The 26,624-nt window shown below is 41.2% G+C and overlaps 2 long non-coding RNA genes across 3 annotated transcripts in view; one reads left to right on the forward strand and one right to left on the reverse strand.

Annotated features, from left to right (window-relative positions):
* LOC309362079 overlaps positions 1-26,624 on the forward strand; it is a 199,832-nt gene that overhangs the window by 68,807 nt on the left and 104,401 nt on the right. The window lies entirely within an intron of this gene.
* LOC309362045 overlaps positions 10,999-26,624 on the reverse strand; it is an 84,587-nt gene continuing 68,961 nt past the window's right edge. The window contains exons 1-3 of one of the 2 annotated variants that reach the window (XR_014164726.1): positions 22,801-22,943; positions 14,549-14,637; positions 10,999-12,050 (exon numbers count right to left, since the gene is read on the reverse strand). This is a non-coding gene — a long non-coding RNA (uncharacterized lncRNA). Of the gene's footprint in view, positions 12,051-14,548; positions 14,638-22,800; positions 22,944-26,624 lie in introns of those variants that run through there. The other variant, XR_014164725.1, reaches the window with a different exon arrangement.

Below are 26,624 nucleotides of genomic sequence, written 5' to 3' on the forward strand. Positions count from 1 at the left end.
AGATGTTGTTGGACTACAATGTCCATCATCTCTGACTATTAACTAGGGCTTATTGGAGCTGGAGTTTAGCAACATCTGAACAGCTGTGGCTGTACTCCTCAGTCCTCTGCATCCTTACAGCCTACTTGCTAGCTAATCAATTAAATAATTGCAGCTGTCTTCTGAGTAAACATGAATAGAACATATTCACATGACAGACAGAAAAAATTGTCTTGTAGGAGAAATGTGTAACTTCTTTCAGTAGCATGAGACTGCAGACCTAGGCACATGAAGGTGTTTAGGGGAGGAGGGAGATGCACAGCTAGCTAGTTGTGTCCGAAAAGCAAATATAGTTCATGTGGTTGAGGTGAAGCAGGAATGGAAAAAAGGTGAACAAGCAGGCCATACAGCTGTGCAGGGACAGATGTGCATGGCACATACAAACAGAGAAGTGGGAAGGAAGTGGATGGTATATATTAATAATAGAGAGTCTCTGGCATGGCCATGGTCATCACTAAGAAAAGAGACAAACAAATGTATATTGTTTTTGGCACCCATCTGTCTCAGGAGACAATGGAAGAATGCGCCTGTGGGGATAAAGTCAAACCATTAGAGAGTTACAGCACATGCTGCTGCTGTAGAAATAGATATGGCAGATACATGTTTTATTGCTGGTGTTGCAGATGAAGGCATCCGGTTTTGCTGCTACAGGTGCACCATGGTGCTTCTTCTCCCTGCGCTCCTCCCAGCAGTCATTCTTCCTCTGGTCACTGCTCTGGATACATAACCTGACTGTCTGTCTCCCGGCACTGCAATTATCTGCAAGAGATTCCCATATAGCAGGGTTAATGTTGCCAGCCTTCATGTTGCTGTTGCAGACATCTTTGTAATGCAGAGCTGGTCTGCCAACAAATATGCATGCCATTGTCTTGAATTACTCATTGGCTTAAGGGATCCAGGCTGACAGGTCACTAAATAGCAGTGCTTCAATGAATGAAGACAAGTCATTATGTTAGCTCCCTTGCTGGCTGGTTGCTGTTGCTTTGCTGGATCCCTGGGTCCAGATCACAACCTCTCAATCTGTTTGGCTTCTCCCCAGGATCTAACCATTCTGTTGGCCCGAGATCACTGCCTCTCCTCCCACTGCACCCTTCAGAATTCTCCAAGTCTCTGATCTCCTCCCATGTCTCCTCCCCATCTGACTACTCCCACCCAAATGTCTCAACAGGACTCCTGACACATGGATCCAGAACTTAGTTCTGTGTTACTTTCTCCATAGATGCATCTCATTCTTGCCCTAATTCAGTGCTGTGTGACCCTGATAAGCACATATCCTGGCAAGATGGTTGATAGCAAGATGAATGCATACATTACTTTGCATCACATTTAATATCAAGGTTCGGGAAGAATTACTGTTCCTGACAAAGATCGTTTCTGGTATCTCAGAGAAATCTCATTGATCCAAAGTGCGGGTTTATAATGAAAAGATATTTAAAGCAAGATCTTGCTCTTTCCTGAGATAATATAAAACAAAATTGGACACCCACTTCTTTTTATTGCTAGCAAGTGTAGATATTAACTCTGCATTGCTATTAGGGCTGTGCCAAAAGTGGTCTACCAAAGTTTTCCAGGAAGGAAGGGACTGAAACTCTCCAACTTCTCAGGAGAAGCTTGAAAATTAACCCCTCACCACAGAATTCTGTTTTTTGAAAAATTACAGGTCAGTATTAATTAGTATTACCAGTTGCAGAATAAATGTCAATACCTAGTTCAGAGGATTTGCACATATGTTTGCAGATAAGCACAATCCCTGCTCTTCCATGGAAACAGCTCATAAAGGATTGCCTCAGGGTTCAATGCATTGTGCCATATTTTGTGCCAGTAAAATGCTGGTGTTTTTTGGCATTGCTCTGTCAAAATCTGCCTTCTACTTTCTGAATAGCTTTCATCCCCATTGAAAGGGTTTCTCCTTTTCCCGCTGGGGAGAAAGTTTGGTGGGAAAAGTCTTTATATGAGTAAATTACATATACACATGTGCTGGATTATTGCAATGTGTTCTGTGTGGGGCTGCCCTTGGGCCTGGCCTGGAAACTCCAGCTGGTGCAGAATGCAGCAGCTGGAATGATGATGGCAGCCAACAACATGTGATACACCTGCTAAAAAGTTCTTCAATGGCTGCTCATATGCAACTGGGGTAGGCTCGAGGTTCTTGTGTTGATATAGAAACCTCTGAAAAACTTGGATTCAGTATACTTTAAGAACCACCTGAGCCCTTATATCCCAGTTCGATCAGTGAGATCATCAAGATGAGTGCTTTTAGTTGTATCCCATGTTATGGAAGAGCAACTAGCCTCCACTAGCATCTACAGCATTTAGGTGTTGCTAGTTCTGTACTGTGGAACTGTCTCTTCCAGCCTTGTTTTGTCAAACATGCTTGCTTTTGACTTTCAGGCATCTCTTGAAGACCTTTTTTCGCTGGCAGGCCCTTGTAGTTGCTTTATTTCATTTACTGTTTTGGTGATGATTTTCATTGTTTTAATGGTGTTTTGTTGTACCACTGCCTTGATATTTTATAATATGGAGGTACAGAAATACTTTTCTAAACATGAATGAATATTGCATTAGGTAAAACTGCTTGCAAAAAAATGTGCATATTAGGCAAAACTGCATACAAAATTGTGTGAATTGCTGACAAAATTGCAGGGGGCTTCCCTTTAAAAATATATGTGCAGAAATATAGTGAGTGGTAGATTAGGGAGGGAAACAAAACAGAAAATAGAAGAGACTGGAATTGTCAGATTTGGCTGTTCCTAACCGCAGTACTTTTAGCCAGGCAAGCATAACAGAAGCTCACATGTCACTCATGAGGACCATCAAAAATTTCTCTCCCCATGCGTGCTTTTTTAATCCAGTTTCTTTTATCATTAAATGATAGTGAATAACTGGGCAAAGGGGGAATGGCAGCAATGCAACTCTTTTTTAAATGAAAAATTTCATATTATCTGGACTTTTGTTAAATACATCAAATGCTTGTAATAATAATATTCCAGGATGCAATGGAATGTCTATGGTTCACACCAAAATGGAATATGCTCAGTCAGGGATGGGAAACCTCTGACCTTCCAGAAGTTGTTGGAATCCAACTCCTATCAGCCTCAGCTGTAATTGCCGGAGGTCAGAGATTATGAGACTGGTAGCTAGAAATGTAAGAAGGCATCACTTTCCATTCTGCCCTGTATTCGTCTCATGCAGCACTGTTTATATTCCACTGCAGTTTGACTTCTGCTGTGGAGAAATTGTGTGTAGCTTATGTAATTTACATAATTAAGTAGCTAAATTATATTTAAAAATAATGCTGTTGTTACATTATGCAATCCCATTCATTTCAGTGCTAAGGAAAAACAATGCAAATGAGGGAGAATATAATCAGTTACATGTTATTTGTGTACTGAAAGCAACAACAGCAACAGTGAATACTGATCATATTCACTAAAATGATTTCTGTTTCAGACATGGAATGAATAAACAAACACTGCCAGTGTCTGCTCCAATTTTTGTTTTCTTCAGAATTTTCAGACAGCCCTAGTTGTAATCCAGACCATCGGAGAGGTCAAAGGTCCCTCATCCTTGGTTTATATTGCCCTTTCTTTTATTTTACTGCAAGTCTTCTTTTTTTTAAAAAAAAAGGCATTCATGATTGCCATGTCAAGTCAATGATGTTTCCATCAAATTATAGTGCATACTGTGAATTAGACCAGGTGGTACAGAAGACATAGGTTAGAAAATTAATTGTCTCGATGTTGTCTTTTTGCAAACTAAAATCAGCTCTGTTGAGAGCCAACTCAATTTGATTCCTTTTATTCCAGCATTGTTTCCATACCAGCTCATCTTTATTGAGAACTTTGTGATTGTAACAGCTGGTGCTTGAGTTTATTCCCTGCCCTCCCCCTTGTTTTTCATCCTTTCCCCCCCTCTTTTGCATCATGTAATTTTGATTGTATATCTGAGATCAGTGACTATCTCATTTTCTTATTGATTTGTAAGATGTCCTGGGAGCCTCTTCACTGAAGAGCAGGGCAAAAAGAAAAAGGTTTAAATAAATAAATAAAATTGACATTTCTTATAAGTACACAGGAACATTAATGAGAAAATCCACTTGTCTAAGGTTAAATATTATCCTTACTTTAGAGTAGTCCTAGAATATAAAAGGGATTATTTTTAGCATGCTGCTTTTCACTCACAACTAAGGTTTAATTGGTGAGTGGTGGCTGCTTTTAATAATTTTGTATTGGGAAATTATAGTGACTTTTTGGTTTCTATAGAAGCCGCCCAGAGTGGCTGGGGAAACCCAGCCAGATGGGCGTGGTACAAATAATAAATTATTATTATTATTGTTATTATTATTATTATTATTATTATTATTTCTCGAGGGTGCATTGAAGGAGGAAGTACTTTTGTATTGCCTTGTATAAAAGAGAGAAAATATGAAGTCCTCAATATATTATCCCAAATGGAATGTGGCCCTCAACAGAAAAAAATAAATGCTGTCCACTCCTGTGTTACCCAAACACAGTACCCATTATGCAAATCCTTTGGAAGCATCTTTAACATCTCTAAAACGAATTCCTTCTGAAACAATAAGGCTGGGATTAGAACACTCAATTCTTTGAGTTTTGCTGCCACCAGATGCACGGACTCTCATGTCATTAGGTCATTTTTAGAGAGACTCGGGGGAACTGATGGTTACCATACTTTGGGCAAGCCTCCAGCCAACTACAAGAGTGTGCTAAACTACAATAACAATTGATTCCATTGTGAGGTGAATGATTAATTCCACTGGGATCCAGCCAGTTGGTTGCTGCAAAGGTAACCAAGTGACGGGGTGGGGGATACTGACTCCATTCATAGCATAAAGCTAATGGCTGGCTGGGAGGAAAGAAAAACTTGGGTCAAACAGACAGGGCGGTCAAACAAACATGTATTATTTTTGATATGCAGTTTTCTTTATGTTGCTAAAATGGCACCAAGCGCACACAAGGATGAATTTAGAGCCCATGTAACTATCCTAGGCCCCTTGGTGCATTTGTTGGCTGCAGAATTTCATGACAGAATTCACACAGAAGTAATTCTGCATGCACTCCTTCTAGCGTGTTGCTAATGGCACAGCAGTAATCGCTCCTCACCCCACTGCTGCAAAAGTCAACTATTTGGAAGTTACTGTTTTTTCTGCAAGGCACAACAAATGCACAGAAAGCACCTGGGGCAAGCAATATCCCAAGAAGTCTTCTCTTTTTTGCTGTTGGGGTGCCTCCCCTCACTGCCATCCACTGTTTCCTGTGATGCAGATTTAAGTGCCATGGGTTTTCTTTTTTTAGAATGAAAAGTTCCCAGGCAAAATTAACATAAAAACAATGTCAGTCATGTTTTTTTTTTACAAACAAAAAACTGGTCCTAGCACAAATAACCCCTGTAACTATTTGTCTGCAATTGGCCAGGTTTACTGTGTACGGGTACTTATCTGAAGTATGCCATTTTCATACAAATTGCCCATAATGAATAAAGATTAAGTGAATTATTTTTGACTACCACAAAAGTTAGCACTCTGAAATTCGACAGTTTCATGCCCTCGAAAGGGTCTGCCATGCCTACAAACGCCATCCAATTCTGCCAAAAATAATAATGAAAAATAGATGGCTACTTTTGTAGGATTACTTTTTAAAGGTGTCTAGGGCACACATGGACACACACAAACTGGATCTATTTGTGTGACCAGCCCATGACAGCCACAGGCCCCAGGGATCATAGGAAAGGAATTAAAGACTCTGACAACGTGTTATGGAATTAAATTAGGCCACAACTTTATTAAACTTCCAAATGTAGGAAGACCTTGGCTTAGGCCTTGGGTGTGTACCCCTCCCAACCCCCCAGCTGGGGGAACTGGGGAACATCAGGGTAAATGGGACAGAGCCTCAAGAACATCTTATAGGGTTTTTATGAAAACCTACGAGATGGCAGTGAAGGCCGCTAAGAAGTCCTACTTCTCGGCCTCCATTGCCTCCGCTAGCTCTCGCCCGGCACAATTATTTAGTATAATTAGGTCTTTAACGTCCCTTGAAGGACAGCCAAATTTAAATAACAATTCAACACACAGCTGTGAGGCATTTGCGAGCTTTTTTGCGGAGAAAGTCCTGTTGCTCTGCCATGACCTCCCTGCCAATTTGGATACAATAAAGGAACTGGAGGCCCCTCGACTGTCCTCGGGTCCAGTATTGGACCACTTTGACTGGATATCCCCAGCCAATGTGGACAGACTCCTCCAAGCTGGAAAGCCCACCACCTGTCCTCTTGACCCGTGCCCGTCTTGGCTGATTAGAGCGTGTCCAGATGAGGTGCAGGCCCCCCTGGGTGATATCATCAATTTGTCCCTTGGCACCGGGATATTCCCAGGGGAACTGAAGGAGGCAGTGGTGCGTCCGCTCTTAAAGAAAACATCATTAGATCCTTTAGATCTATCCAATTACCGCCCGGTTTCGAATCTTCCATTCCTGGGTAAGGTGATTGAGAGAGCGGTTGCTGAACAGCTTGGTAGGTTTCTGGATGAAACATCGGCTCTCGATCCATTCCAGTCTGGCTTCCGCGCTGGTCATGGGACCGAGACGGCTCTGGTCGCCCTAACAGATGATCTCTGCAGGCAGCTGGATCAAGGCAGGTCGGGGCTGCTGATTCTTCTAGATCTGTCAGCAGCCTTCGACATGGTCGATCACGAACTCCTAGACCGCCGCCTTGCCGACGTGGGGATCCAGGGAACAGTCCTTCAATGGCTGCGCTCATTTCTCTCTGGTCGGGGACAGAGGGTGGCGCTTGGGGGGGAATTGTCATCGTGCCACTCCTTGGTGTGTGGAGTGCCTCAGGGTGCGATTCTCTCCCCAATGCTTTTTAACATCTTTATGCGCCCCCTCGCCCAGCTTGTCTGGAGTTTTGGGCTGGGTTGCCATCAGTATGCCGATGACACCCAGCTCTATCTGTTGATGGACGGCCATCCTGACTCAGCCCCAGATACATTGACCAGATGTCTGGAAGCTGTGGCTGGATGGTTACATGGGAGCCGGTTGAAGTTAAATCCTTCGAAGACAGAGGTCCTCTGGCTGGGACGGAGCGATATGGGATTGAGGGGGCAACTCCCATCTCTTGCGGGGGTGCAATTAGTGCCAGCATCGTCTGTTAAGAGTTTAGGTGTAATCTTCGATACCTCCCTCTCTATGGAGGCGCAGATTACAGCTATAACAAAGGCGGCATTTTTTCATCTCCACCAAGCTAAGCAGTTGGCTCCTTATCTCTCTCGCCCTGACCTAGCCACTGTGATCCACGCGACGGTCACCTCCAGACTGGATTATTGTAACTCGCTCTACGTGGGGCTGCCCTTGAGACTGACCCAGAAACTCCAGCGGGTGCAAAATGCCGTGGCGAGACTCCTTATGGGGTCTTCGCTGCGAGATCATATTCATCCAGTACTATACAAGCTGCACTGGCTCCCGGTGGAGTACAAGATCAGGTTCAAGGTGCTGGTTTTAACCTTTAAAGCCCTATACGGCCTAGGACCCTCGTACCTACGGGACCACCTCTCCTGGTATGCCCCACAGAGAAATTTACGGTCTGCAAATAAAAACATCCTAAAGATCCCAGGCCACAGAGAGGTTAGGCTGGCCTCAACTAGAGCCAGGGCTTTCTCGGCCGCGGCTCCAATCTGGTGGAACGCTCTGTCACAAGAGACTAGGGCTCTGCGGGACCTGTCATCTTTCCGCAGGGCCTGCAAGACAGAGCTGTTCCACCAGGCCTTTGGTCAGGGCGCAGCCTGACCCCCTCCTCTGGCAACCTACACAGAATTTTGCTTGATGGTTGCCATTAATTTGATTTTAATTAATTTTATAATGAATGTTTTTAGAATGTTGATCTATTTTGACTGTTGTTAGCCCAGCTTCGGCTGGGGAGGGCGGGATATAAATAAATTATTATTATTATTATTATTATTATTATTATTATTATTATTATTATATGGGGGTGCACTGCGAGATGTATGTGTAGCAGGCAGCCCAGCCCATATCCCCACACACAGGGTAGTTCACTGACGACCTTTCAGTGTATGGCCAGTGACACCCATATATATAACCCCTTTAAGAGGGGGACCCTGGAATCACCGCCGCAGGGGGGTGAGACACCACTTCAAAACCACCACCAGCACCCCATTATTGGGAAGAACAGACTAAAGGATTCCACCCAAGGCCATAAACCACCCAAGTTGTGACAAATTGCTATGGGGAAGACAAAACCTGCCAATGCAGGAAAATTTCTTCCCGGTCCTTCAACAGCAACCAGTCAAAGACTGCAGCAGCGCCCGTTAAACAAGAAGAAAAAGTTAACCCGCAAACAAGAAAACATTAAACTAAGGGAGGGTAGGGTGGGTGAATCTCCTGAGCCGACTGCCTGGCTACTGTTGGCTGCACCCCCTATATATTAATGGGACTGGCCCCACCTCCCAGCAATGAAACTTGACTACCAAGGCTGGGCGTGAACCTCCAAATATTAACACTGAGAGGCAGGCCAGCCCCTGTCTGCCATTAAGCTCCCTCGGACTTGTAGCACTGCGTGCAATCCCACAAAGGGCACCCACAATGTAAAGTGTGAGTGCTCATTGTCTTTAATTTGGAAGGCTTTGTTTTTTCTCTGGTGGAGTTATTGTGCCTTCAGATTTCATTCACATTTACATATGCTAACATGAAAAAGTTACAGCTTTCTTTTTAAAAAATCCCTCAAAATAGTGAATGGAAAGGCACAAAACGTCATGTTGAATCAGAAACATCTAAAGTGCTTTAGTGTGGTGTAGTGGTTAAGAGCGGTAGTCTCGTAATCTGGTGAACCGGGTTCGTGTCTCTGCTCCTCCACATGCAGCTACTGGGTGACCTTGGGCCAGTCACACTTCTCTGAAGTCTCTCAGCCCCACTCACCTCACAGAGTGTTTGTTGTGGGGGAGGAAGGGAAAGGAGAATGTTAGCCGCTTTGAGACTCCTTCAGGTAGTGATAAAGCGGGGCATCAAATCCAAACTACTCTTCTTCTTCTTCTTCTTCTTCTTCTTCTTCTTCTTCTTCTTCTTCTTCTTCTTCTTCTTTCCCAAAGCAGGATACAAAGTGAATCTGGTGCACACCGCTGCTAAATATACATGCAAGATCTACTGAAGAATACTTTGGTTTTTCATATGTTCAATATATGATATCCAGCTGTGAAAAAACTCTGTTGTATTTTTATCATCCTTTCCTCAATTTGATTTAATTAGTAAGTTTTGACCACCTGTCTAATCAGAAATTTTACTTCTCCGCCCTGCACTTACATACATAAACGATGCTTTCTGCATTTTAGCATAATACCACAATTATCAAATGCAGCACTAATTCCTAAGATTGTTTTGGCAAGACCTTTGAAAATTATGAGGGATAAGGTGAAGATTGTGTAGTAAAAATAGTTTTTTTAATGGAGACAATGAAAGGAAGGAGAGAGAGAGAGAGAGAGAGAGAGAGAGAGAGAGAGAGAGAGAGAGAAGAGGAGGGATGCTACCACATATGAAATTACATCCATAGGGGAAGAAGGAGAGATTGGGCAGGATAAGAGAAGAATGCTAAAGCTGGAAGAGCAGAGGGCACAGGAAGAAACATGATGGGCCAATCACTGTTTCTTGGCCTAACCTATCTAACAGGGTTGCTGTGAGGATAAAAAGAAAACAAGAACCATATATGACACATTGAGGTCACTGGAGGATAATAGTTACCTTCTGGATCGGTACCTCCTTGTACAGTATCTTCCTTTTGGTGGCTCTGCTGCTAACATGGCTGGATGCTTCCGCTTCCTGGTTCAGAGGGCTGGAAAGGCATACCTCATCTGGTTCCACATGTCCACAGTTAACTTGTTGATTCTAATAGCCACAGAAATGACCCTTTATACTCTAATGTACATATTAGCACATACTAAGATACCCCATCTGTAAATCAAGGGCAGAACACAGCCAAGGTTAAGTTATTTCCAAGTGCCATTGATTTTCTGTGGGACCTTGATTTTTGCTAACTGCAGAGCAAACTGTTTATAGTGAGCTAATCCATGCAAATGAACTTAAGCATGTAGCTGGCAGCATAACTTAGAAGCATGGCTGCCAAGGAGAGGATCAGGAAAGAGTATACTTTGGCTGGGAAGGAAGAGTCAGCCCAAGGAGAAGCATCCATAGGATTTAGACTGCAGCACTGAAAAACAAATGTACACACCACAGTAAAAGTTCTCCCATGCAAGCCTCCCGTGAAAATTGTGTTATTGGTTAACCTTATTCACTGCTGAAGGTCCAAGTAATGATTTTGTGTTCCCCATTTTGTCTGAAACACTATGTAATGTCTGAAGAGGTTGAATCATTTCTACTTTTCTCCTTCGTGCATTCTCCAGTAGTGGCACTAGAATAGCACTCTATCAAAAGAAAAGAAAGAAGTGTTGAAAGTCGAATTCCTCTGAAGAAATATTGAAAGGAGCTTCATTCAGTTCAAGCTGCTAAATGGTTTTATTTCCCATTTTGCTTTCCAGAGCTTGGAATGCCATAAAATAAGTTTTTGTGATTTGTGCAGGGCATGAGTAATGAAACACACATTTTGTGTTTGCTATGACTACCACAGTAACTCTCTCTAACAGTTCCTAATTGTAGAGAATACACAATAAGATAACTGGGGTGGGGGCACTTTCATTTCCCCCACTATTCAATTGAAATACATAAACAATCTATGATGCCAGCCCATAATGCACTGAACACTTGCTTTGTATGTAGGTAGCCATGTAACGTCAGGTACAAAGAAGCAAACCTATGATTTTTGAAAATGAGGAACAAGTTGACCTCCATCACATCATTGACCTAAGCAAGTATATTTATAATAGGGTTGTGAATCATGTGTTGGAGGTTATCAATAAATACTTCTGAGAAATCTATTATCTTCCTTAACAAAATACTGTTTGCCCAGAAGTTTTTTTAAAAAAGAAGTCTGTCTTTATTATATTTTATTTTTAAAAAGACTATTATAACTTTTAGCCTGGACCGCCAAAAATCATGGTTATAGCGTAAATCCTCAGGAAGTAGTGAGCCTCCAGATTGTAACTCCCTGGTAGTGGAGAATACAAAATATCTGCAAAACTGACATCAAGTACACACGGGCTGCATTCACAGGCAGTTTATTTCATTTTCCAGCTGTTTTCCTAACTGTTCATTTCCACATTCTGTTCAAGCTTTCACGTGATAAAGCACCACTTCTGGAAAACTAAAGGATCATAGTGCATGTTTAGCTCTCATTTCTGTGTTATTTCATTCAGGGCGGGGGCAGAAAGGGTGAAGGAGTAGTGAAATTGTCCCACCATGTTCGTTGTTGTACCACACCCATTAGCCTGAATGAAATTTAGTGAGACATGGCAGCACATAGGACAAAAAGCCACCATTCCACAACACAATGCAATGTAAAAACAACATTCAAAACTGGGACAGAAACCCTAGCATTATAATTTGAAATACTAACAGAATATTCCCACTTCTGAATGCACAATCAGAGATGGATTTAGGGCAGTGCAACCGGTTCTGTCACACTGGGCACCAAGCCTAGGGGTGCTGCAGGGTGTTACAGCTTATAACTTAATGAACTGAGCAAAATGGAAGGTGACAGTCTGGGAGCCACCAAATTTTGACCTTTCACAGGGAGCCGCTGAAATTTGAAAGACCAAAGTCCAGCCCTGGCAGAATTATCATGAATATTATTGTTTTACTTGTCCTGATTATACTGCTAGTGGTTCTATCCTGCATTATAACACTTCTTTTACACTGAATTACCCCCACCCTCAATAGACAGACAGACAGACAGATGATATAGATTCTATTAGGGTTGTCATATGTCCTCTTTTTCCAGGACACACCCTTTTTCATGGGTAGACTTGTCATAGCGATCCATAGTTAAAAGTAAAAGTTGGCAAATGTCTCCTCTTTTTCGCTCTTCAAAATATGGCAACCCTATAAAAACAAACAGAAAAAGAAGAAACATACATGAAAACGTAAAAATAATGTTACTTACAAAGTGGGGCACATATCTATCCTCCCTCCCCTCCTTTTTAACAAACTTTGTTGAAAATGTTAAAAACAATTACCAAACGCCATGTGTTGTCTCAGTTTCTCATCAAGACTGTAAAATGTGATGAGACACTAGTAAATATATTTATTTATTTATTTATTTATTTATTTATTTACTTACTTACTTCTTTAAAAGTATTTATTTGCATGTTCAGACCCAGAGAACTCCCCCCCCCAAATAAACACACATTTGACTCAAATTTTAGTTTTGGTTTTTGGCAGAATTTAGGCCACAACTTTATTAATTACAGAAAAGTGAGTGGTTGCATAAGCTCTGGTTTGACTAGCAGGGAACCAGCATAGGTCAGCCAAGGGTGAACACCTGAGGTAGGTGAAAAGCCTGGGAACAGACTCTGTTCTCTCCCCAGATGCTCCTCTGGTCTCATGCACGGGCACAACCCCCTCTTGGGGGTTGACCAAACCAAGTTGAGTCCCTGGATTCCTTTAACGTAATACCCTTCTCATAGGGATGGCGAGACTGTTTTCCCATCCCTATCACCTGAACCAGAGCCTATCCGCAACCTTACAAGTTGTGACGATTTGCTACGTGGCAGGTGAAACCCAAATGGCAACAGCAAATCAGCCAAGTGAGGAAAATTTCTGCTGTGCCCCTGTCCCAACGACAGACGACGGCATAGCAAGGTCAATCGCAAAATGCCCCCAAAATAGTGGACCTGACTTTGTTCAAGCCTGTGAGTTTTCTATAAATCCAAGCTGTGCCTGGGCCTCCCACCTCAGGCCTTTGTTGGACTTCCCATCCACTTGCCCTGTTCTGAGTGTCCACCCCAAAGTTGAATGGGCGAGTTTGTGTATGGACCTTGCTATGGTATACTTTTCATCTACCTCATAGCAATCGTCACAACTTTTGGCAGATAAGGCATTGCGGTGGTGTTTCCCATCTGGTGGTCTACACAGGGACCAATGCCCTTCTGGGTGGTAGCCCTGACAGGTCACTCCAATTTAATGTATGACCCTCAATCTAGGGTTGATCCATCAACCAGCAGGATTGATACCTGATACATATCCAATGCCTTCACCAAAGCCTACTTACATCTGCAATCAATAGTAGTCGTGGCCTATGTCAACCCAGCACTAATGCCCTGCATCTTATTTCTGCCCTTCTGTGGCCCTGCCCATGCTGCATGCTTCCTGAACATGGGTCCACAATAACAACTCAGGTTTTATGCATCTAGATGTCCTGATCTTACAGGTTACGTACACCTGACAACCATTGGCATTTGTTGTCCCTTTGTATTATGGAGCACCTTTAGCTCTGAGTTTATAAAAGAGACAAATTTACACTAACAGCCAAAATTTCTGTTATTTTTACAGTTGTGTGTGTGTGTGTGTGTGTGTGTGTTTATGGTATTTCAATGTAACCTCATAGCCAATGATTTCTGGGTGGTGTCCATTATTTTTTTATTTTTGAAAATGCAATATTAAAACAATAAAAAGGCAAATGCAGCATAAAAGACAACAAAGAACAGCAGAGGGAGAATAAATAAAATGAATCAATATCATAAAACTCTCATAGCACAAGCAAATCCTAACTTACTGTTCTTAGAACGGGGGGGGGGGGGTCATTTCTCCTCCTCTTAATCCATGAAGGCTTTTGAATATACAAGTACAGAGGGTAAATCTTTTCTTAAGTGCCATAAAGAGTATAACCCTTAAATGGTATAAGGCAACCAAAGCAATGCAATTGAGGTAGAGAAATTTAAATCTTTGAACTATGTAGCTTCTGAAAAAGATGTTTTGCTTAAGCACAGTGTAGCCAAGTATGAATTGACAGAGGTATAATCACTGGAGGTTGGTTCCAGCCTTGTGACAGGTAGGCAGTTCTAGAAAAAGATGTGCACAAGGAATGAGATTCAATTCTGTATGCTTCAATCATTTTTCACTGTGCAGAAAAAGTTATGGGGAAAATGAATGGAGAGTACATGAAAGCCATATGCATTGTTAGCAAATGAAGACACTGTTTGCTTATGATAATTTCCATGTTCACAGGATACCAAATTTATTTAGCAAGGCCACAATCCACATAATTCAGAGAAACTGCTTTGCCAGAACCAAAAGCTTGATGTATTCAAGGTCTTCCTTAAAATGCCGCAAAGAGAAACTTGCTGCACGAATTAAGCATTCCTTGTGATAAAATACATTCGTGTTGTTTATAGCACTTTTTTCGTCCCTATATGGCAAAGTGAAAAATGTATTTGAGGCCAAAGGAATAGCATATCTTGGCAGAGCGGCTTAAGCAGATTTCCTATTCACTGAACAGATAAATGAAGCCAGAGAAATACGTTAGAGAAACTGCTGCTTTGAATGCTAGCCCATTGCCTCGCGATATCCTCCGCAGGAAATAGACAATCACAGGTACTCACTGTCAAATCCAGTTTCCAGCTGAGATGCAGAGCCTGCTGCACGCATTGCAATACAACCTCTGTCCTTCTCCCTTTAACCAGTTGTTTCTCTTTGGTATGAAACAAAATGGAAATATACAAGACAGAAACAGTTATTTCTTTCACAGCTGGTGACTGATAATGGGGCGGTTACACCACAAAGATAATAACGGTACAATAATATGTATAAAGATGTTTTTATGAGCTAAATATCTTTAAATGCAATAGGCAGTATCTTTTAAAAAGAATCATATGTGGCATTTGAGTACTATGAACAACAGAGGGTTTGTGACATTATTATTTTTAAGAAAACCACATTTATTATGGCACAAATGTTGACCAGTTGATTTCTACTGACACATGAAATCTTAGCCTGAGTTGCAGGTGTGTGTGTTTGCACATGCATGTGCACGTCAGAGTGCAAGGCTGCCATCATGCAGCCCCTATTGGAGGATTTGTAATGCTTCATCACAATCCTGGATTTGCATGAAGTCAGGGCAGAGTAATGAGTAAAACAGAATGCAGGTTGCACAACACCATGACCATGGCATAGGAGTGAGAAGAGAGAATAATAGAATTGTAGAGTTGGAATGTTGCCCAAGGGTCATCTGTTCCAACCCCCCCAAAGAAAGTGATGACTTAAAACAATGGCAGATGCTTCAGTAAAGCAAGGATGAGAGAGGGGACAGAGAAGAAAATTGTGATATTAAACAACAGCAGTGGTTTGAGGACAGTACCTTCATGTGATGGAGTATTTGAAGGTTCTGCATCATTTTAGCTTAGGCAAACCGATTCCACTTTCCAAATTGCTAGGAGAGTTGGAATGCAGTTATTATTTGGTTTTCACATTGCTCTGAAATTTCTGAGGCTCAGCTCAGAAATGCGCACCAACATGAGTGTTTTATATTACAATGCATGCAAAAATGCATATTTTACGAAAATGTGTTAATGTGTGTTTTGGATAAGCTTTGCAAAGGAAAGGGCAAGCTGATCTCCTTGAAAGCATGGGTTCTCTGAATGTCACCAGATCTTACCCTTGTAGCCAATATGGCAACACTAACATACACATGAAACAATGTGGTGCTTTAGATGAGGAACTTATGTAAATTGGAATCAAACGTTCCAGAATGTCAGTACAGACTTTTCTCACCATTGCCTCTTTGCTATTTTAAGCAATGTGGAATAGCTAATGCTAACCAAGCATAACATAAAAAGCAACTCGTGGCAGAATTAAGCTCAGTGGGCATCTTAATGAAAATGGGTTCAAAATGAAGAACTGATTGAATAATTCAGTAAGTACCATGTGAAGAAACTTAAAAAACAAAAGCAACCCAAAAAAACCTATTCAAGTCTACAATAATTTGTGATCTGGAATGGAAAGGATCAATCAAGTCTTGCTATTTTCTTTCTCATTCAAATGTGAATCATAGAACTGTAGAGTTGGAAGTGATTGTGAGGATCATCTAGTCCAGACATGTTCAACTGGTCGACTACGATCAACAGGTAGATCCCTGGGTGATTGTGGTCAGTCACGGGATCCTTATTGATCATGGGATTAAAAAGGGGGCATCGAATGTCTCTGCTCCCCTCCCCCCTTTCTCAGTTCCTCCATCGCATCATGCGGACGGTCATTTGGCTTTTGTTGATGTTGATTGTGGATACAATGATTGTCTATTTCAGTGTGTGCGTTTGTTAGTTGTGGATTTTTCAGTGAGCGATGTATGGCGTTTCCCCGTAAAAAAAGCTCAGCAACTCTGGTCTGGGCCCCCCTTCCACCCACGCTCCTCCTCCCTCCAATGACAATGGATAGATCACTCCTAGATTTTTTTTTATACTGGGAGTAGATCGCAGTCTCTTGGGAGCTGGATGTGCCTGTATCTAGAGGCATACTGCCTTTAACAATGGATATGGAACATAGTCATTGTGGCTAGTAGCAAGGACGTTTTTTTCTGCTGGAACTCGCCAGGACTCAGTTCCGGCACCTCTCAGGTTGGCACCATTGCCTTTGTAAAAGAACAATGGAGGTGTTCATGGTAAGTGCTGTCACCTCTTTTTCTAGCAAAATACCATTGGTCAAGTTTGCTAGGGCTGATGCACTTGCAGTTCAGCAGCAGCTGGAGGGCCAAATGAGCCCCACAACTGCATTAGATGAGATGGCAGTGTGTATTATTTCTCTTATTTCAAAGTGTGGTTAGTCAACCCTGCTGCATTGGAATCTTTCCTTCCCATTCCATGCATGGAAAATTTAACATAATCTAAGCAACAGCAAGGGAAGGAGTTGTTCCAGTGAATGCATCTGAACCCACAGGCATGCCACCACTCACATTTACTCACACACATTTGGTAGTTCAAGAGATATAGGATCTTTTGCTAGAGTTATGTGTGTTTGTTATGTGTGTGTGTTGTTGTGTTAACCCTTAACCATATACCCACAAGAAGTTCTCACACAAAAGGAATAATTGACCCCACCTATTGACCCCACTAAAGCCTGTCTTTACAAGAAAATTACTGTAGCTATTGTTATGAAATATGCCAGGCTCCATCTCCTCAAATGAAGGGATAGCTGCTTCTGTAACTTTATATAATTCTAGCAGAGGTTTAAAACATTATAGACTTACTCTTTGTTTTGAAGGGGCTCCTGTGCCTGTAAATTCCACCCACTTTTGTCAAAAAAAGGGGGAGGCTATGGATCCCCTATTACTGTGAATGGGAAAGGCAGAGCTTTGTATTATAAAGAGTGGCTTGGAACCCAAAGCACAGATTATAGTGGAGAGAGCGTATAACAACCCAGAAACTGATCAGATATTTGTATGTGTATGCAAGGCAAATCTTTAAGCCTCTACACACCTCTACTATGGTTATAAACTGGTAAGCTTGGCTCCTTTAATGAGAAAGATGACCACTTTCCAATATTGCTAGAAGCTCCTAAAAATATATATAGCCTTATCTTTTCTTGTACAGCAATTCCTGTAGGGAACAAGGATAAGACTGTTAAAATGTATTTTCTAACTTGAGTCAGTTAAGCTGCATTGATAACAGACCTGGGCTTTTTTCTTTTTTTGCCTTGAGATACAAAACCCATCCAGCAGTTTATTTTTATGCTAACTTATAATAATTTATTCAGGTGGAAGTGGATGTATTTAATGAAATGCATCACAGTCGTCACTGGTTTGTGTTTTTTAGAAAAAACCACTGAAGCAGTTTTAGGAAACACAAAAGCAAGTTGGATTGGCTGGGAAATGGGCATTTTGGGTGACACACCCCTCATTGAGTAAAACAATGTGAAGTCATTCACACATTGAGAGCAAATGGTATACTGCTTCTTTTGCCCTTAGTAGTGCCACATGTAGCCACTTCTGACCAGCTATGCATTGGTGTGATGTCAGTCACACATTAATCGCTGGCAGGGTGTGTGCGCCAACTTTTTAATCATTTACTATCCAATATTCCCCACCCCACCCCAGGCCTGAGGTTTCCCAGTTGTGAAGAAAGAATTCAAACATGGTTCAGCTGTCTTCTGTACAGAGTTATGGTGGTGCATCTTGTCCCTTGCACCAGGCAGCAAAATATTTTGAGCCAACCCTGATCAAAGTAAGCACGGTTCACTTTGAGTAGCCTCCCCCAAATTGATTCTTCTTGTACCCCATTCCTCTTTTCCTCTTCCTTAGACAGTTCTGTGATGGCTGACTGTTGCAGCTCAATATAGTAGCTGCTGACATTGATGTCCATACCCTGATCTTCAGCTACAAAGTCTGCAGCTCTGAAAACTTGTGGCGGCAATCTTTCCCTGGATACCCTCTTGGCCCAGAGCTCTTCAGGGATGGGTCACATTTTTCTCCTCACCAGCCATTCAAAACAAATCACAATGGGGGAAGAGGTTGTAACTCAGTGGCAGAGTGCACAGTTTGTGTCTTAAAGACCCCAGGTTCAATTGCCAACATATCCAAGGAAAGTTAGGAAGGAGTGTAATGCTGAAGATCTGCTGCCAGTTAGCATTGGGAAAAATTGAAATAGATCATGGGAGGGGAACCTCAGACATGGGGCCCAAGTGAGACCCCAAGCCTTTCTGTCTTACCCTTGAGACTCTCCCCACACAATTGCCCCTCCCTAACCACACTTATGCTGTTTTCCTAGAAAAAGAAATGCCAGAACTCACCATGAACACCTCCCTTGTTCTCTTGTAGTAGCAATGGCACCCACCTGAGAGGTGCCACCCTGAGAGGTCGCATAACTCTATACCCTCCAACATTTCTCAAATGAAAATAGGGATGTCCTAGGAAAAGTGGAACATTCCAGTATCTAGTCAGAAACCAGGACAGCTTCTGTAAATCCAGGACTGTCCCTGGAAAATAGGGACACTTAGACACTTACACTCCATGGGCACTTTTACCTGGCTGGAATCTCTGATAGCGCCTCTTACTTGCCTGGATGAAGTATACAGAAGGGTGTGTGAGTGTGTGTAGAATGGTAAAATTCATATTTGTTGCTCCACCCACTTTTGTCCAGAGTGCTGCCCAGAAGGAAATGTGCTTCTTGTATTAAAAACATTTCCCCACTCCTATTCTAGATCAGCCAATCACCCAGCTTGGTGCTGAACAGCTTCTCATGTTCCTACAATCTGAAATCAATAGAAACATTTAGTTTCTCCATTTAGTTAAATGGGCACCCTGAGGTTATCTGAGCAGTTCTGGCCCCCAGGACTCACCAAAACTCTGGTTTCTGTGACTACTCAAAGGAAAAGCTTAGAAACCCCTGATCATCTTCGACCAAAACACTGAGATCCTTACAATTTAACAGTTTTCAGAATGGAAAAAGAGGGAGTTATTGACAGGTAGGAACAAGGCATCCCAGTTTGTGTGCTCTAAGAATAACAGTGAGAGCCAGCCATGTTAAATGAAATAAAGACAAGCTATTGAACATAGCTTTTAGTTAAGGTCTATTTTCACCCCATTTTGTAAAGTGGTATTCAATTTAGGTAAATTGACAAAGTTCTTTTCAAACACTCATTTTTAGACTGAAACTGAAGACATATATTTATTGTCAAAAGAGCAGAAAGTTTGAGTCTTAGAAGGGAAATAATAATTGGCATAAAACTTGCAACTTTTTTTGTTACAGAAAGATTCTTTGGGGGGGGGGACAATGCACAGAAACTGCAAAGGTATTAATTATCCCAACACTTCACGGATCAGCCCTACGAATGTGCCATCAGGATGTTTCAAACAATCTGTCTTCAAAATAACAAAAGAGCTATTTTTATGAGATACATATTTCCACATTTTCCCCTCACCCTTAAAAAGATTGCAACAGTAGAAGGAAACCATGGAAGTCTCATTGCACCTGAGGATGCTTGTAGTTGTCTAGTGATGTCTGATGGAAGCATTTTCTCCCCTTCTTTATCACTGCAGCATCCCTCCACAGACTCAAAATATTTAATTACACAGCTGGGCAATTTGTGGAGTTGTAGTTAACTTATAGAAACCAATAAATATTTTTCATTTGTTGGTTAAATGTCCACAGTGGGGCTTAGTTTTGCTTAAAATAGGAATGTTCCAATACTGCTACTTTGCTACTTTGGTTCTAGTTCAATAATAAAGAGGCATAGTTTTTGCCCTTTGGAACAAAAAAAATAAAAAATCAATTTCCTTAACTCCAGTGGGCTTTCTTAACACTGACTCCAAGGATTTTTCATTTAGTTGAGTAGGTTAGTCAAATTTATCTTATTCAAGATAAATGTTTTCTTCGTTTGGCAGAAATATCAACACTTCCTGGGCCTGCGTAATCAGGTTTTAATGGAGGCATATGAGAATGCTTCCTTTATAACAATTAATTGAGGACAACAGAAGAGCCCTGCAGGAAAGGAATGACACCCTGCTCTCACATTGGCCAACCAGATACCTATGGGAAACGTGCAAGCTCTGCCTGTCTTATCTGCTACTAAGCCAGGTTCAAGGTTCATGTATTGATTGACAAAGCCCTGAACAACTTGGGGATAACCTGAACCCTTAGATCCCAAGCCAATCACTCACTAAGATCATATGCAGGAGCATCTTTGGTCTTTGGTCTTCAGGTATACTGGACTGGCCTCAGTCCAGTATACCTGAAGGAGCGTCTCCACCCCCATCATTCTGCCCGGATGCTGAGGTCCAGCGCCGAGGGCCTTCTGGCGGTTCACTCATTGCGAGAAGCAAAGCTACAGGGAACCAGACAGAGGGCCTTCTCGGTAGTGGCGCCCGCCCTGTGGAACGCCCTTCCAGCAGATGTCAAAGCGATAGACAACTACCTGACATTCAGAAGATATCTTAAGGCAGCCCTGTTCAGGGAAGTTTTTAAGGTGTGATATTTTACTGTATTTTTGGTTTCTATGGAAGCCGCCTAGAGTGGCTGGGGAGGCCCAGCCAGATGGGCGGGATATAAATAATAATAAATTATTATTATTATTATTATTATTATTATTATTATTATTATTATTATTATTTCCCAGAGTTGGTGAGGCTCATTGGACAACAATGAGAGATGGAGCCTTCAGTGCAATCAGATCAGTTCTGTGGAACACCCTGCCAATTCAGAGGGCACTTGCTGTGCCAACTTTTAAATGCCTGATGAAAACTTTTCTATTCTGCCAGGTCTATGTGGGAAATTAAGAAGAACACATCCCCCAACAAGGGTCTATTGACATTATTTGTTTTTAATTTCTTTTTATGATTTTATTGTTTGATTTTATGTTTTCATATAGTTGTCAACTGCTGTGATATATTTTTTTCTGAGACAGCATATATAAACATTCAAATAAATAAATAAGATCTCACTGGTAATTCCTAACAAGTGGCATTCAGAGGAGTGTTGCCTCTGATACCAGAGGTAGTGCATAGCTATCATGATCTATAGTCATGGATAATCTTATCCTCCACGAATTTGCCATCCAGGATGGTGGCCATCATGAACAGTATCTTTTGGGAGTGAGTCCCACAGTTTAATTATCTGCTAGGGATGAGAAAACATTTTTATTTGGATTTCTTTTAATTTCTCATTGTTCTACTCTTAAGTTTGGTTCTTCACATTTCTGCATCAGTTTGTAGTTTTTTAAAATGTTAAGTCCTTATGAAAATCCATTAGCATTTTATGTATCCTTATTACACATGTTTTTATGAATTTTTTCCTAATATACACATTTTGCAAAGCATTTTTCACAATATATTTTTCTAACACTGGAAATATATTAAGTATGATACTGTGAAACAGGGAAGTCAAATGACATGGTGAAGCCAGGTTGGGGGAGGGGTGAAATGAGGAAGGAAACAGCCTCTCCAAATTTCCTTGTTTTCCAGAAACAGTCCCAGATTTACAGAAGCTGTCCCAGTTTCTGATTTGATCCCAGAATGTCTGACTTTTCTTTAAGATGAAATGTTGGAGGGTATAGAGTTATGTGACCCCGGAGCCAAGGAGATAAGTAACTATATGACCTTTAGAAGACATCTGAAGGCATGTATAGGAAAACTTTTAATGTTTGATGTTTTATTATGCTTTTAAATGTGTTGGAAGCCACCCAGAGGGGCTGGGCCAACTCAGTCAGATGGGTGGGGCATAAATAATAAAATGGTGGTGATGATGGAATAGGAAATCCCTATTTTCATGGAGAATTGTTGGAGGGTGTGTGGAAATTTGGGGGCTGGAGGAGAGATCAAAAACATTTCTGGATTCCCCCACTGCTTTCTCTCTCCTCCCCCCACAGAACTATTTCCGTATCTAGTCAGTATCATTTACTTGGACCGAAAGCAGGAGCTGAATAAGAAGCACACCCCTCAGTTGAAATCTTCAAGTGAGTCTTGACATTTTCTCCTTGTCTTTTTTAAAAATCCTATGCCGTTTCTGACAAATCACAGTGGATGAGTGAGATTCAAAAGTTCTTTGATTTTGCACAAAGCCTGGATGTACTATGATAGGAATTGTGCAGAAGCTTTGATGATATCTTGTGTTTTCAAGAATATCACTTTTATTATTAACTGTGGGTTCACAAGGAAGGTACAAGGAAGGCAAATAAAAGAGAAAAAGGAGCATGTCAGCCTCTTTGAGAGTGTTGGAATGTTGTAATCATCAGGTTTTAATACCAGAGGATTTGGGGTTTTGTTTAGAATCATAGAATGGTAGAGTTGGAAGGGACCCTGAGGGTCATCTACTCCAACCTCCTACAATGAAGGAATGTAAACTAAAACATCCATAACCGATGGCCATCTTACCTCTGTTTAAACACGTCCAAGGAAGAAGAATCTACATCCTTCCAATGGAGTCTGTTTCACTGTTGAACATTAGTTCTTCTTGATGCTTAGTCAGAATTTCCTTTCCTGTAACTTGAATCCATTGGCTTGGGTCCTACCCTCCAGAACATGTTCTAGCTTCTCTTTATCCTTCTTAAATGTGGTGCCCAGAACTGGACGGTTTGGGTCTGACCAAGGCAGAACAGAGAGGTACTATTACTTCAGATGTAGCCCCATGGCAATCTTTGCAGCTGCAATACTTGATAACAACAGCAGCTTTTACAGGTTCTGAGACACCAGAGATATTAGAACAATTGGTCAAATCCTTTGAAGCTAAAAAAAAGGTCTGCAATTACTTGTTATAGATATTTACCATCAACTAATTTTAAGAAATTAGTAGAACAAAGAATTTGAGGTTCCTATCTAGACAGTGGGAAAGTGTTTTGGTTTCTGTAGCAAAGGCGTCTAACTACGACTTGTACAACATAAAATAATACTTAGAATTTACTGAACTCCATTACGTTTAAATATAAAAGGACTGTCCAAGAGAGCATGTTGTTGGAGATGTTATAATGACAAGACGTCTTTGAAACACATGATTTACAATGTCCTTTGCTTACTAAGTATTGGGAGGAAGTATTAGATTGTTTAAACAGGAAAGTGTGGAAAAAGTTAAAATTTTCACATGAAAATATTCTTTTGAATTACGTTCCTACTATATGGAATTTGACAACTGGACAACATAACTGGATTCTTTGTGCCCTTACTATGACCAAAAGACTGATACTGATGAACTGGAAAGAGAAATCTATGGCCCTATTCAGTCAATGGATTGAAAATATTGGTCCCCTTTATTCACTTTTTATTTCTGCTTTATATTGTTCAGTTATAATATGCTCCATAAAAAATATAAAACCACAAAAATGCATAACATAGTAACCAACAAAAACAATACCCCCTCACATACACATAGTTTAAAAGGCCATAGTTTTTTTATAAATTAGCCAAAGACCTTGGAGAAGAGTAATGTTTTTGCCTGTCACCTAAAGATATGCAACAAAGGTGCCAGGCGAGCCTCTCTGGGGAGAGCATTCCACAATCAGGGAGCCACTGCAGAAAAGGCCTGTTTTCATGTTGCCACCCTTTATGTCTCTCCTGAAGGAGGCACATGAAGAAGGACCTCAGTCGAGCATCCATGCCTAAGGGAGAGGGGTGTTATGTATTCAGTGGTCTGTGTTTGCCGGAGCTTGAGTCTGGATTAAGGATTCTGAGCCCCTGTGTTTTGATTTGATGCATGATATCCAATCACAGAACATTTCAGGATTTGGGCCAATGGTCCTTAAACTCTGAGTTATGATTCGTAGCATAGGAGTTTAGACAGCCAATAACATTGAGAGTTGGAGTGGTCCACCCCTTCAGAAATAAATATAAGCAGTTGCTTTGCCCCTGTTGTCCAGTTCTGTTAGTCAATAAAGGTTCTTGCTGTTAACACTGTATCTTGCTCTGTGGGAAACCACCTACACTTCAACAATAGTCCAGCACCTCCACAGGCAAATCTCCAGATGTAAAGGAGAAGTAGAATTGTGTGTCATCAGCATATTGGTGACAATATACTCCAAAACTCCAGATAACCCCACTCAGCAGTTTCATGTAGATGTTATATGGGGGGTAAAATCAAACCCTGAGGAATCCCACATTAAAGGCTCCAATGACCATCCAAGTAGGACCAGAACTATTGCAAATTGGTTCCACCTACCCCTAACTCAGACTGCTGCTCCAGAAGGATACCACACTTGATGGTATCGAAAGCTGCTGAGAGCTCAAGGAGAATTAACAGAGATGCCTTTCCCATGTCTCTTTCCCAACAGAGGTCAACATACAGGGCAACCAAAGCTAGGCCAAAACTAGGCCTAAACCCTGATTGGAAAAAATATATAAAATCAGTTTCCTCCTGGAAAGAGTGCCTGGATCTGGTCTGTGTTAAGGCTGTAATGTTAGGTCATGGGCCCCACTTAGCAAAGCAGGACTTAATATGGACAGATTTAGCCTGCCTCGATTTAGGATTGAATTAAAATGGCAATATTCCATTCCCCACCCCTGCTCCCCCCCAGCATAATGTTTGCTTCCAAGCTGCTGAGCATTCGCAACCTCTTTCTAGTTCTTGTAGTTCTTGTAAACTATTCTGTCTATGGTAGTTGACTGGTTTTCTCAGTAGCATAAATCTCTACTTAGACCTGCTTCCTAAGGCATGTTTGCACAAGGACTGAGAAGAAACAAGGGGGCTGCAATCTATAGGAAATAGGGAACCCCTTCATCCTCCTAAAGAAGTACTTTCTCATAACTATGATGAAAGGTTCATTTCTATGGCTAAGACTGATGAATAGTATCAAGCTGCAATCCTCAAAGTTTAGCCATGCTGTAAAAGTCTATTTGTTGAAAAATATTATTGCTAAGAGCAAGACAGCCTTGGTTTCATTTGAAGCTTTGTTGCTTTGATGGTGAAGTCAAAGTTTGAAAATGTCAGGATTTCAATAAAAAAGATACATAGATTCTTTGTCCCTATTTTTAAAGCATTGTTTGTAACCAGTTCACAATGCTTTTTCAAGAAATGTTTGTAGTACCATAGCCTGAAAACAAGAAGCCTCTTTTATTTAGTCTAAAAATGTCTATAATGAAATCTTCCATAAGCCTTAAAGCTTTCCGGAACTTGAGAAAAGACAAGGACACATATCTGCCTTTGATTGTATCGAACATTTGTTGATGAAAGGACTGTGTAAACTTGAAATGTGGTGGATGACTCGTGGAAGATTTCGTGACATTTTTTTACCATAACTTTTTACTGGTTCTTTTCCTGCAGCTGTTGGCTTGTTGCCAATGCAATTTCTACTCAGAGTAGACTTACTGAAGTTAAGAGACACAACTAATTTAGGGCTGTTAATTTTAATAACTATAACTCAATTAGATACAGCCTATTATCTCTGTAGTATCTGTTTGTTCTAGCGGTCAAAGTGTGGTGGGATTGCAGCCCACAGCTTTCTGGTGGATCTACAATCATCCCACTTAGTGCTGAGATGCATACTGCCTCCAACAGTGGTGGAAGAACATAAGCATCATGCTTAGTAGTCACTGATAGAGATATCTTCCACGAATTGTCTTGTTTTAAAGCCATTCAGGTTGATGGCCATCACTACCACTTGCAGCAAATCCTATAGTTTTATCTGTACTGTATCAGTTTTATTTATTGATTCATGGTTTTCCAGTCTGGCTTGGAGGGCAAGCAGAAAATTACAGTTTGTGTTAAACAAGAAATAATTTGTTGAATTTAGCACTCAGTGGTAGGAGGGAGTGTTTACCAAACTATGGCTTGGCATTACATGAGAACTTAGTGTCAGAATTTCAAAATATTGGATAAAGGTATTCAATTCTGAGGGCATTACTTAGAGGGTGCATTTATGATAACACTTATTTGTTTATAGGTATGATTTCTCACCAGCCCTTCAGTGCAACGTCCCAGAGCAGATTACAGCAATATAACCATACAAGTAGTTTATACACAATTATATAAGCAAGTAAAACAATTCTAAGCAAAAAAAGCACAGTAAAGGTGATAAGATGAGGTGAGATGAGATGAAGAAAAGAGAAGAGAAGACTTATGGGTTCCACAAAAATACTTTTTTTGCTAAGGGCTAGGGTGCAGAGGTCCATCTTCAACATATGACAGAAACTGCATAATGAGGATGCTAGACACAGCTCTGTGGGGAGAGAGTTTCACAATTCAAGGGCTGCAACAAAGAAAGCCCTCTTCA

This window comes from Podarcis melisellensis (genome assembly GCF_964234715.1).
Source record: "Podarcis melisellensis genome assembly, chromosome: Z".
In the NCBI taxonomy this organism is placed as follows: Eukaryota; Metazoa; Chordata; class Lepidosauria; order Squamata; family Lacertidae; genus Podarcis; species Podarcis melisellensis.